General features: G+C 43.1%; 1 protein-coding gene across 26 annotated transcripts in view; it reads right to left on the bottom strand.

Moving 5' to 3' along the window:
* VPS13B (vacuolar protein sorting 13 homolog B) overlaps window positions 1-10,581 on the bottom strand; it is a 917,098-nt gene that overhangs the window by 799,340 nt on the left and 107,177 nt on the right. The gene's annotated exons all lie outside the window — the stretch shown is intronic.

Genomic DNA, 10,581 nt, shown 5'->3' with positions numbered 1-10,581 from the left:
AGCTGCAGAAGCCAATATTTTAAGTTTCTCATGTCGACCTGGCTGACAGTCGATTTAATTTTTGTGTTTGCTTTTTAAATATATTTCATTTAACTATTTTAGTTAAACAATTTTAACAAAAGCAAACCTGATTTTAAAAAAGTGAATGTTTAACTAAATTAAAAAATTAATATGCTTGCTTTGTTAAAATATATGTTTGCTGTTGAAGACAAAAACTCAGACATTTTTGTTTTCGTTGTTGTTTTAGTTAAATAAAAACGTGGTTTTAGTTAAATAAAACAATTGTATGTCTGTCTGGTGATATTCTCCTCCTAATACAGCATGACAAGAAAATCCTCCAAATATTAATGATTAACCTGTTGAACTGGAAATAGTTCAATTGACTTCATAAATATCTGCTTCAATTACCTTTGGTAAATGAAATAACCATAATAGATGAATAACATTTTTAGGATTCATTTTGTTTCTAACATACTTAAACTTCTCCTTATTGTCCTTAACTATGCTGGCCATAGACTTCTCCTTATGTCTTTTCCCTTCCCTTATCAATTTTCTACAATTGCTAGCTTCTATTTCATATTCATTACTATCAATTTCCCCCTTCTTCCATTAGTTTTATTTTTATATATAGTTTTTACAGCTGCCTTCACTTTTCCCTCTAAACCAGTTCAAGTATTTTGTGGGATTGTGGCTTTTTGAGAATCTAGTGAAGTGTTTTAAAACAATTTCCAATTATCATTCACGTTTTTCTGTTTAAATCCTTCTTCTAGCTGATTTGGCTCATAATTGTTTTCAGAAACTGGCCTTTTAACGGGTGGATGTGGGTGAGAGAGAGAGAAAACACAAAATTTACTAGTTTGGACTTTATTCTGTTTGGACATTATAGCAATGGCTCCACTATAAATAAGGTTGCTTTGCACCTTTTAAAAATTGGCCTCTAAAACTGATATGCTTAGTCAGATTCCTTTGAAATTTGATGTGCCACAGGAAGATCTAGAATAAGATTAGTGATCCTAATGTGGGGTCATTGGAACTAGTGGTTGCAGAGATACAAGCCCTGAAAAAGATAGCCTTTGTACAAAAAGTTTGTATGTGGCCTTTTTTTGGGGGGTGGGGGGGCCTCCAAGCTAGAGCTCAAACTATTGATGCAATGTGTGGCAAAATGGTCTCAAACTGTCAAGTTTTAGCCAAGGTACTGTATGGTACCCACTAAGCCTTTGGAGACCCAAACTGTGAACAGTATATAAGAACATGTTCACTTCTTCACTTAAGTAGTTGTGCAGTCTGGAAGGATTACAGCAGTGGTTCTCAAACCTTTGTACTGATGACCCCTTTCACATAGCAAGTGACTGAGTGTGACCCCCCCCCTTATAAATTAACAACACTTTTTAATATATTTAACACTATTATAAATAATGGAGGCAAAGTGGAGTTTGGGGTGGAGGCTGACAGCTTGCGACCCCCATGTAATAACCTCATGACCCCCTCAGGGGTCTCAATCCCCAGTTTGAGAACCCCTCGATTACAGTGTGCATGCACCAATAAAGAAAAAAAAAACATGAGAAGGTTTCTATGCAGCCATTTTATGCTTGCCTAGGGTTGTTTGAGGGCATTTCCAATACCATTGTCCCTGCCATTGACGTTACTAGTCTGAATCTTTGTAGACCTGTGCAATAAAGATTTAATAACTCATATTACTTGCTACAAGTTGTCTCTGTTACAACACATCATTTTTATTTTATGCAGAGGTTTACTGTGAAGACAGTAGAATATAGTAAGCAGCCAGTCTAACCAAACTTTTTGTTACATCAAGTGAGGAAGAGCCAGAAAAAGAATATAAGCGTATCTGAAAGAGGGCAGAGTTAAGGCTGCATGAACTACCTTAACTGTGCATTTCCTGGTTTTCAGCTGCAAGGGGATGAAATACCACCCAGAAACCTTAACTCAGAATTAACATAATTTTTTTGCCGTTGAATTATAAATTTTATCACGTCATGATCACTTGTACTTAAGCTACTGTTAATTTTTAGTTCTGTGATCAGTTCCTCTTTAACGGTCAAGACAAGGCGCAATATAACATTCCCTTGTGTTAGATGCAATAGTTTTTGAGTTAAGAAATTATCGTCTATAATATTAAGAAATTCTAAGGATGTTTTAATGGCAGTACATCACTCAAATTGCAGGATTACACAGTTTTTTGTCTACACATTATAGATAGTTGCTTAAGAAGCCGATCAGCCTGTTACCTAGTGCGATGTGGTGGACTTTGCGACTCATGGGAGGGACACAAAGATGGGCACCAACTAAAGGGGGCACATGACCTCCCCACTTAACCCCTCCCCATCTCGCCCCCAGCCCAGGCCACGGCGTTCTTCCCATCCCCTCCGCATCCCACGTTACCGGGGTGTGTGTTGGGGGGGGGGCGGGGAACGCTGTCCTCCCGCTACACCAGATACTGATTTCAGGTGAAAGGAGGGCAGCCCCATGCCAGCAGCTCCTCTGGCACGGCTGTACTGCCCCCAGCTCTTCCACATAGCTGCATCTCCTGAGGTCAGCACAGCACCGCTGGAGGACAGGACTGGGGGCAGTACAGGTACAGCCACGCCAGAGGAGCTGCCAGCTCAGGGTGCTGGCTGCTGGGAGCTTTGGGCCCACATTCTGCTCTTTTTGCCATTGTGGTTCCCAACAGAGCCCTGCGTTTCAGTTCAGCGCTGAACTGAACCGCAGAGCTCTCCCAAGAACCACAGCGGTGAAAGGAGCAGAAGGTCGCTGGCAACTCCTCCGGCACAGCTCTACCGGTACTGCCCCCAGCCCTGTCCTCCGGCGCGGCTGTGAAAACCCCAGGAGACGCAGCTGCGTGGAAGGGCTGGGGGCAGTTGCACCACATTCCACTCCTTTCACTGATGCGGTTCCCTGCTGAATGTGCTCCCCTCCCCCCACAAGGCATCTGGGGAGGGGCATGTGACTCTCCTTGACCCTCCCAGGTGGCGCCTTTCAGCAGACTCCAAAAATACCCCATCTTGTGTTTTATCTGTTAGGACATAGAAGAAAATATTCTGGAATGCTTATGGATCTGAATTGTTAGTGACTCAGACATAGTAGTGCCATTTTTGACAGAGTGCTGCTCCACATCCTCTCTTGCCCACTCAAACTCTTCATTCCTCACAAGGTATATAATTTCCTTTAAAGACTAGTGTCTCAGATTTAGAAAAAATATATAGGAGCACTATCTAAAATTCTGATAGACTAATTATTTTTTTGCTCAGTTCCACATAGCAGAAGCATGAGAGTAAATTCCAAATCTGGTATTAGACTGAAATTATCATCTATGCCAACCAATATCAGATGCTACATTTCTGGCAAATAAGTTTCCATTACCAACATCTTTCCAACAGTAAATTACTTCCTTAGAACCACAGAGCACATAACAACATATCTTAAAAAAAAAAAAAAACAAGAGTTTTCCTATTCACATGGTAATTCATTCATTGAAAAAAATGAATTATTCTTAACATTCATCTGGGAAGCTTTAAACTACTATAATACCCTAACGGCAACAACAACATAGCCTAGATTACTAGAACACCTTCATGCAACCTGCAAGAAAGTTGTGGACCTTTTTGGGGAGTACTCTTGATTGTTAACATTAGAGACCTATGCAAGATTATTTCTTGAGAAGATTAAAATAAAAACAGAAACTCTAAATTAGTTCCCCACCTCCACCAAAGATGTAAATCAAAAATGAGAAATGTAGATAATTTAGATGATACCTCCTCTCCCTCTTCCTTCTGCCCAATGCCCCACTACAAACAAAATTTTCTGATAAGTGTGTGGGATACTCAGTATCTTAACTGTTTTTGATTCAGACATGACATCTTGAATTCTGAAAGTCTTTTCAAACCCAGTCATTAACATATAAAATTACTTATTTTATATTTTATATTGAAATACAAGGCAAGATATAACTATCAGAAGAATAAAATAAACCATTAAAACTGCACACCTGATTTATTGTTTCAACAAATAATAACCATTAAGTGAGGGATCATAAAACATCAGATACAGGGTATATACCATCTCTCAGAAAAAGGAGAAAGAGAATAAAAAAACACAGCACTAGTGAAAACACCATGCAAAACATTTATTTAGGAGATACTTTGCAGTTTAACACTTAAGTGGAAAAAAAGGGTTATTAACCTGTTTCATAACTTGTTCTTTGAGATGTGTTGCACATGTTCGTTTCACTCTTGTTGTCTGTGCATGTGAACCCAGTGCATGGCCATAGGAACCTTTTTCCCTGAATGATACCCATTGGAAAATTTGAATGCCCTCTGCTGACGCACGCCACTGCATGCAGATATAAAAGGGCAGAGCCACACCCAGCACTCACTCAGTTCCTTCTTGCCAGAACTTCAGTACAGAGGGGTAGGAAGGCAGGTTGTAGAAAAGACGTGTGCAACACCTTGCGAAGAACAGTTACGGAACAGGCTAATAACCATTTTTCTGTTTAGAGCGCTTCACACTCTTGGTGACCCACAAGCTGTGAAAGAGGAGATAGGATAAAGTTTGGAGGACAACTCATCCAACTCTAGCATCACCCTTCTGAAAGAGGTAACGGCAATCAAAAATGCCACTTTCACTGACAGATGTAGCAGAGAGCAAGTGAACAAAGGCTCAAATGTTAGCCCCATAAGCCTTGACAACACTAAGTTTAGATCCCACAGGGGAACAGGATCATGTACCTGAGGATACAATTTAATTAGGCCTTTCAAAAACCTTATTGAAATGTGGTTTGAAAAAATAGACCAATTATCCACAACTGACTGAATTGTCAAACTTCAAGTCTAGAAGAAAAGCTCTGGCCTGAGCCAAGTCCAGTACTATTCCTATAAACCCTATCCTTTGGACCAGGGAGAGGACAGACTTCATTGCACTAAGTCCCAGAGCATTGAACACTGACTGGATCAGAGATACACTTAACAGTATCTGCACCCTGGATCGGCCTTTGACAAGCCAGTCATCCAGAGAGGGATAAACTTCCACTTCCAATCTTCTGAGGAAAGCAGCTATCATTGCCATAACCTTTGTAAAAACTCTGGGAGCTGCTAATATGGTGAACTGGTTATGATTTCGATTTGCCAAAAATATGAAATACTTTCCATGAGCTTGACTGATCACTACATGGAAGCAGGCATTTTTTAAAGTTAGTGGTGGCATATCAGTCTCAAGTGACAGGATAATAGAAGCTAAGGTCACCATACGAAACTATTTTTTTAAGGTTTCAGAGTTGCAGCGGTGTTAGTCTGTATCCGCAAAAAGAACAGGAGTACTTGTGGCACCTTAGAGACTAACAAATTTATTTGAGCATAAGCTTTCGTGGGCTACAGCCCACTTCATCGGATGCATAGAATGGAACATATAGTGAGGAGATATATATACATACAGAGAACATGAAAAGGTGGGAGTTGCCCAACCAACTCTAAGAGGCTAATTAATTAAGATGAACTGTTGACAGGAGAAAAAAAAATGTTTGTAGTGATAATCAAGATAGCCCATTTAAGACAGTTTGACAAGATACTTAACATGGGGGAAACAGATTCAATGTGTGTAATGGCTCAGCCATTCCCAGTCTCTATTTAAGCCTAAGTTGATGGTATCTAGTTTACATATCAATTCAAGTTCAGCAGTTTCTCATTGGAGTCTGTTTTTGAAGTTTTTCTGTTGCAAAATTGCCACCTTTAAATCTGTTAGTAAATGGCCAGAGAGATTGAAGTGTTCTCCTACTGGTTTTTGAATGTTATGATTCCTGATGTCAGATTTGTGTCCATTTATTCTTTTGCACAGAGACTGTCCAGTTTGGCCAAGTACATGGCAGAGGGGCATTGCTGGAACATGATGGCATATATCACATTGGTAGATGTGCAGGTGAATGAGCCCCTGATGGTGTGGCTGATGTGATTAGGTCCTATGATGGTGTCACTTGAATAGATATGTGGACAGAGTTGGCATCGGGCTTTGTTGCAAGGATAGGTTCCTGGATTAGTGTTTTTGTTCTGTGGTGTGTGATTACTGGCGAGTATTTGCTTCAGGTTGGGGAACTGTCTGCAAATGAGGACAGGTCTGTCTCCCAAGATCTGTGAGAGTGAGGGATCATCTTTCAGGATAGGTTGTAGATATTTGATGATGCGCTGGAGAGGTTTTAGTTGGGGGCTGAAGGTAACGGCTAGTGGCATTCCATTACTTTTTTTTGTTAGGCCTGTCTTGTAGTAGGTGACTTCTGGGTACTCTTCTGGCTCTGTCAATCTGTTTTTTCACTTCAGCAGGTGGATATTGTAGCTTTAAGAATGCTTGATAGAGATCTAGTAGGTGTTTGTCTCTGTCTGAGGGATTGGAGCAAATGCAGTTGTATCTTAGAGCTTGGCTGTAGACAATGGATCGTGTGGTATGTGCTGGATGGAAGCTGGAGGCATGTAGGTAAGTATAGCGGTCAGTAGGTTTCCGGTATAGGGTGGTGTTTATGTGACCATCGCTTATTAGCACAGTAGTGTCAAGGAAATGGACCGCTTGCGTGGATTGGTCTAGGCTGAGGTTGATGGTGGGATGGAAATTGTTGAAATCATTGTGGAATTCCTCAAGAGCTTCTTTTCCATGGGTCCAGATGATCAATGTAGCACAAGTAGAGTAGGGGCATTAGGGTACGAGAGATAAGGAAGCATTGTTTTAAGTCAGCCATAAAAATGTTGGCATACTGTGGGGACCATGCGGGTACCCATAGCAGTGCCACTGACTTGAAGGTATATATTGTTCCCAAATGTGAAACAGTTGTGGGTGAGGACAAAGTCGCAAAGCAACAATCCACACAAAGATGGAGTACGAGCCATCAGGAACAGTATCCCCGATAATGTCACGGCTAACCTGGTGGCTGAACTTTGCGACTTTGTCCTGTTAACAACAGTTCATCTTAATTAATTAGCCTCTTAGAGTTGGTTGGGCAACTCCCACCTTTTCATGTTCTCTGTATGTATATATCTCTCCCCACTATATGTTCCATTCTATGCGTCCGATGAAGTGGGCTGTAGCCCACGAAAGCTTATGCTCAAATAAATGTTAGTCTTTAAGGTGCCACAAGTACTCCTGTTCTTTTATCTTTTTTAAGAATTTGTTGGGTTGACGCAGTGCTAAAATTGGTCTGAGAGCTCTCTTCACTTTCTGGATTAGGAAATAGCAGAAATGAAACCCTTTCCCTCTGTGACACTGTGGAACATCCTCTATTGTACCCTCCCTTAAGGACAGATTGCACCTCCTGGAGCAGGAGCTCCTCATGAGAATGGCCTGAAGAGGAAAGGTGGGAGGGAGGGAGGCAGGAAGGGGTAGAAACAAATTGGAGGGTATACCCCACTTTCATAGTGTTTAAGACCCACTGGATCTGAAGTAATTTTGGACCAAGCACTGAGGAAGTGGGAAAGACTTTGCAAATTTTTGAGGAGATAGGATCTGGAAATATGGAGACTGGTATGGAGTTCTTGACTGACCCACCAGAATGACTGTTTAGAAGGTGTCCAGGAGGACCAGGAGCTAGAACTGAAGGAGGAGTGGGAGATCTGTTCCTATATTCAGGTCTTGATGAAGGGGAAAAGCAGGATAATGCTGAGTCTGTGGAGTCTGATAGTGCTTTCTGACTGGGGCAAACACATACAAACCCAAGGACTTCAAGGTGGCCCTTGAGTCCTTAAGGCCAGGGAGCTTAATGGCTGTCTGCTCTGAGAACAGAGAACGACCCTCAAAAGGCAAGTCCTGAATAATATTCTGGATTTCAAAGGGTAGACCAGAAGAGTGCAGCCAGGAAGACCTCCACATGGAGACCACAGAATCCATAATCTTAGCTACCAAGTCTACCACATGCAGCCCAGCTTTCAGCCAAATTCTCACTACTAATCAGCCCTTGTTCACCAGGGAAGAGAACACCTGCCTACCATTCTCAGGGAGCAGACGTCTGAATTTCTTCATGGAGCCCCACAAATTAAAATCAGAACATTTCAGCAGAACCCATTGGTTAGCAATTCTAAGCTACAATACCCCCAATACCAAATAAGTCACATTTCTTTGCCTCTTGATTTGGGGTTGGGAGCTTGAAGCCTCCGGTGAGCCCTTCGTTAGCTGCTGCAACCACTAGCAACCCTGAAGGAGGATGGGAGAACAGACAGTGAAACCCTTGGTAGGGCAAATAATACTTGTGCTCCACATGCTTTGAGGTAGGAGGCAAGGAAGATCAGGTCTGCCATAGGGCCTTTATAGGCTTCAAAATCAACTCACTGATTGGCGGCGCACTCTAGAGGGACCTGACATAGATAATACATCAATCAGGCGAAGAGAGGACTCTCTGACCTCCTTGACCTGAATCCCCAGTCTGAAGCACCCCTCTAACAATTCCTGATAAGTCTTGTAGTTGTCAGGAGGGGGTGATGTTGCCTCCAAGGAAACCGTCTCATCCAGAGAGGACAAAGATGAATCCAAGACTAGAAGTAGTTGAACTTTTGCTGCAAGATGTTTGGCTGGCTCCTCCAGAACCTCTTCCTGACTGTCTGTATTGGGCTCAATACCAGACACTGCAGGTGGGCAGCCTGGTGCGAGGACTCAGTCGTCCTGGACAAGGACACTGAGGAGGAATGAGGAGGGGAGGATCTAGAAGCTGGGGGAAAACCCCAGTGGTTCCAAAGGGCTGCTGATAAGGGACCAGATCCCAATGACCTCCTCACCACATTCCTACAGAAGCTCCCATTGTGGGTTCAACAGGGTACCCAGAAAGGAAGAATCTATGTGGGGAGCAGTGGGTGCTGCTCCAAGACTGACAGATATATGAACCCACCTCAGAGTCCAATGAAGAAGAATCCCCTTCTGCAGACCATGGAGGGTCAATCCAAGTTGATTCCAGTGACTGGTGCCAAGAACCAAGCGAAGGCTAGAGACACACCATTGTTGCCAGCTTCCTCGTAGATGGCGCAAATGGGTAGACTGTCCAGGAAGTAGGCAGCTGGTGCACTACGGGGTGCTGCACCACAGATGGGAGCTGATTCTTGTACCGCCAACAATACCAGCACCAACAAAGTAAACTCCTCGCTGCTGCAAATGCCTCCAGAGTACTCATCACCAAGATCATATCTGATTGATGCAGTGCTGCTGAAGTTAATAGTGCCATTTCTGGCACAGGACTCGACAATGCCCATTCTGGCACTGGAGCTAACCGTGCAGTTTTAGGCACTGATTTGGAGGAGGGGTGATTAGATCTCAGTTGCCCTCTACTTGACTCCCTTTCCCCCTGCTTTGCAGACTTGGGGGTTGGAGATCTTCCTCTGATCAGAGCCTCCCTGGAAGACTTATGCTCCTTCCTAGGCACAGGTGACAGTGACCAGTGCCGGAACTCTGACACTCTTGGAGGCAAACTTCTGACTGAAGTTGCAGCACTTGGCACAGAGTCAGACCAGGACAGCTCTGAGGGTCATCTCAGCTCCACCTTCATTAGCTGGAAATTCAGCCTAGCCTCCCTATCGCTCTTCGCCCTATGCTTGAAGTCCTGGCAAATCTGGCACTGGCCCTTCACATGTGCCCCACCCAGGCATTTGTAACAAATGGTGTATGGGTCACTCACAGGCAGAGGTTTTGAGCAAGAAGCACATGATTTGAAGCCCGGTGACCCAGGCATGACACGGTGTTGGCAATAGAAACCCGAAAAAAGGAAAAACTATAAAAGCTTAACTTTTTTTAACTACTAAAACTAACTAACTACAACTAGATTATAAAAGCAACAAAGAAGGCAGGTTTATATATGCTAGCAAGAAGCAAGCTAGAGATAACGAGGTTAGTTCAATCAGGGAGGATGAGGCCCTGTTCTAGCAGTTGAGGTGTGAAAACCAAGGGAGGAGAAACTGGTTCTGTAATTGGCAAGCCATTCACAGTCTTTGTTTAATCCTGAGTTGATGGTGTCAAATTTGCAGATGAACTGGAGCTCAGCAGTTTCTCTTTGAAGTCTGGTCCTGAAGTTTTTTTGCTGCAGGATGGCCACCTTAAGATCTGCTATTGTGTGGCCAGGGAGGTTGAAGTGTTCTCCTAAAGGTTTTTGTATATTGCCATTCCTAATATCTGATTTGTGTCCATTTATCCTTTTCCTTAGAGACTGTCCAGTTTGGCCAATGTACATAGCAGAGGGGCATTGCTGGCATATGATGGCATATATTACATTGGTGGACATGCAGGTGAATGAACCGGTGATGGTGTGGCTGATCTGGTTAGGTCCTGTGATGGTGTTACTGGTGTAGATATGTGGGCAGAGTTGGCATTGAGGTTTGTTGCATGGGTTGGTTCCTGAGCTAGGTGCAGTTACTGGTGAGAATATGCTTCAGGTTGGCAGGTTGTCTGTAGTGTGGGATCATTCTCCAGGATGGGTTGTAGATCCTGATGATGCGCTGGAGGGGGACTGTATGTGATGGCCAGTGGAGTCCTGTTGGTTTCTTTCTTGGGTTTGTCTTGCGTACTGTAGTTTTGAGAATGCTTGGTGGAGATCCAGACTAACACGGCTACCCCTCT

This window comes from Mauremys reevesii, linkage group 2, assembly GCF_016161935.1.
Source record: "Mauremys reevesii isolate NIE-2019 linkage group 2, ASM1616193v1, whole genome shotgun sequence".
Lineage (NCBI taxonomy): Eukaryota > Metazoa > Chordata > Testudines > Geoemydidae > Mauremys > Mauremys reevesii.
Note: the sequence above shows the minus strand (reverse complement) of the source record. Positions and strands in the feature narration are given on the sequence as shown.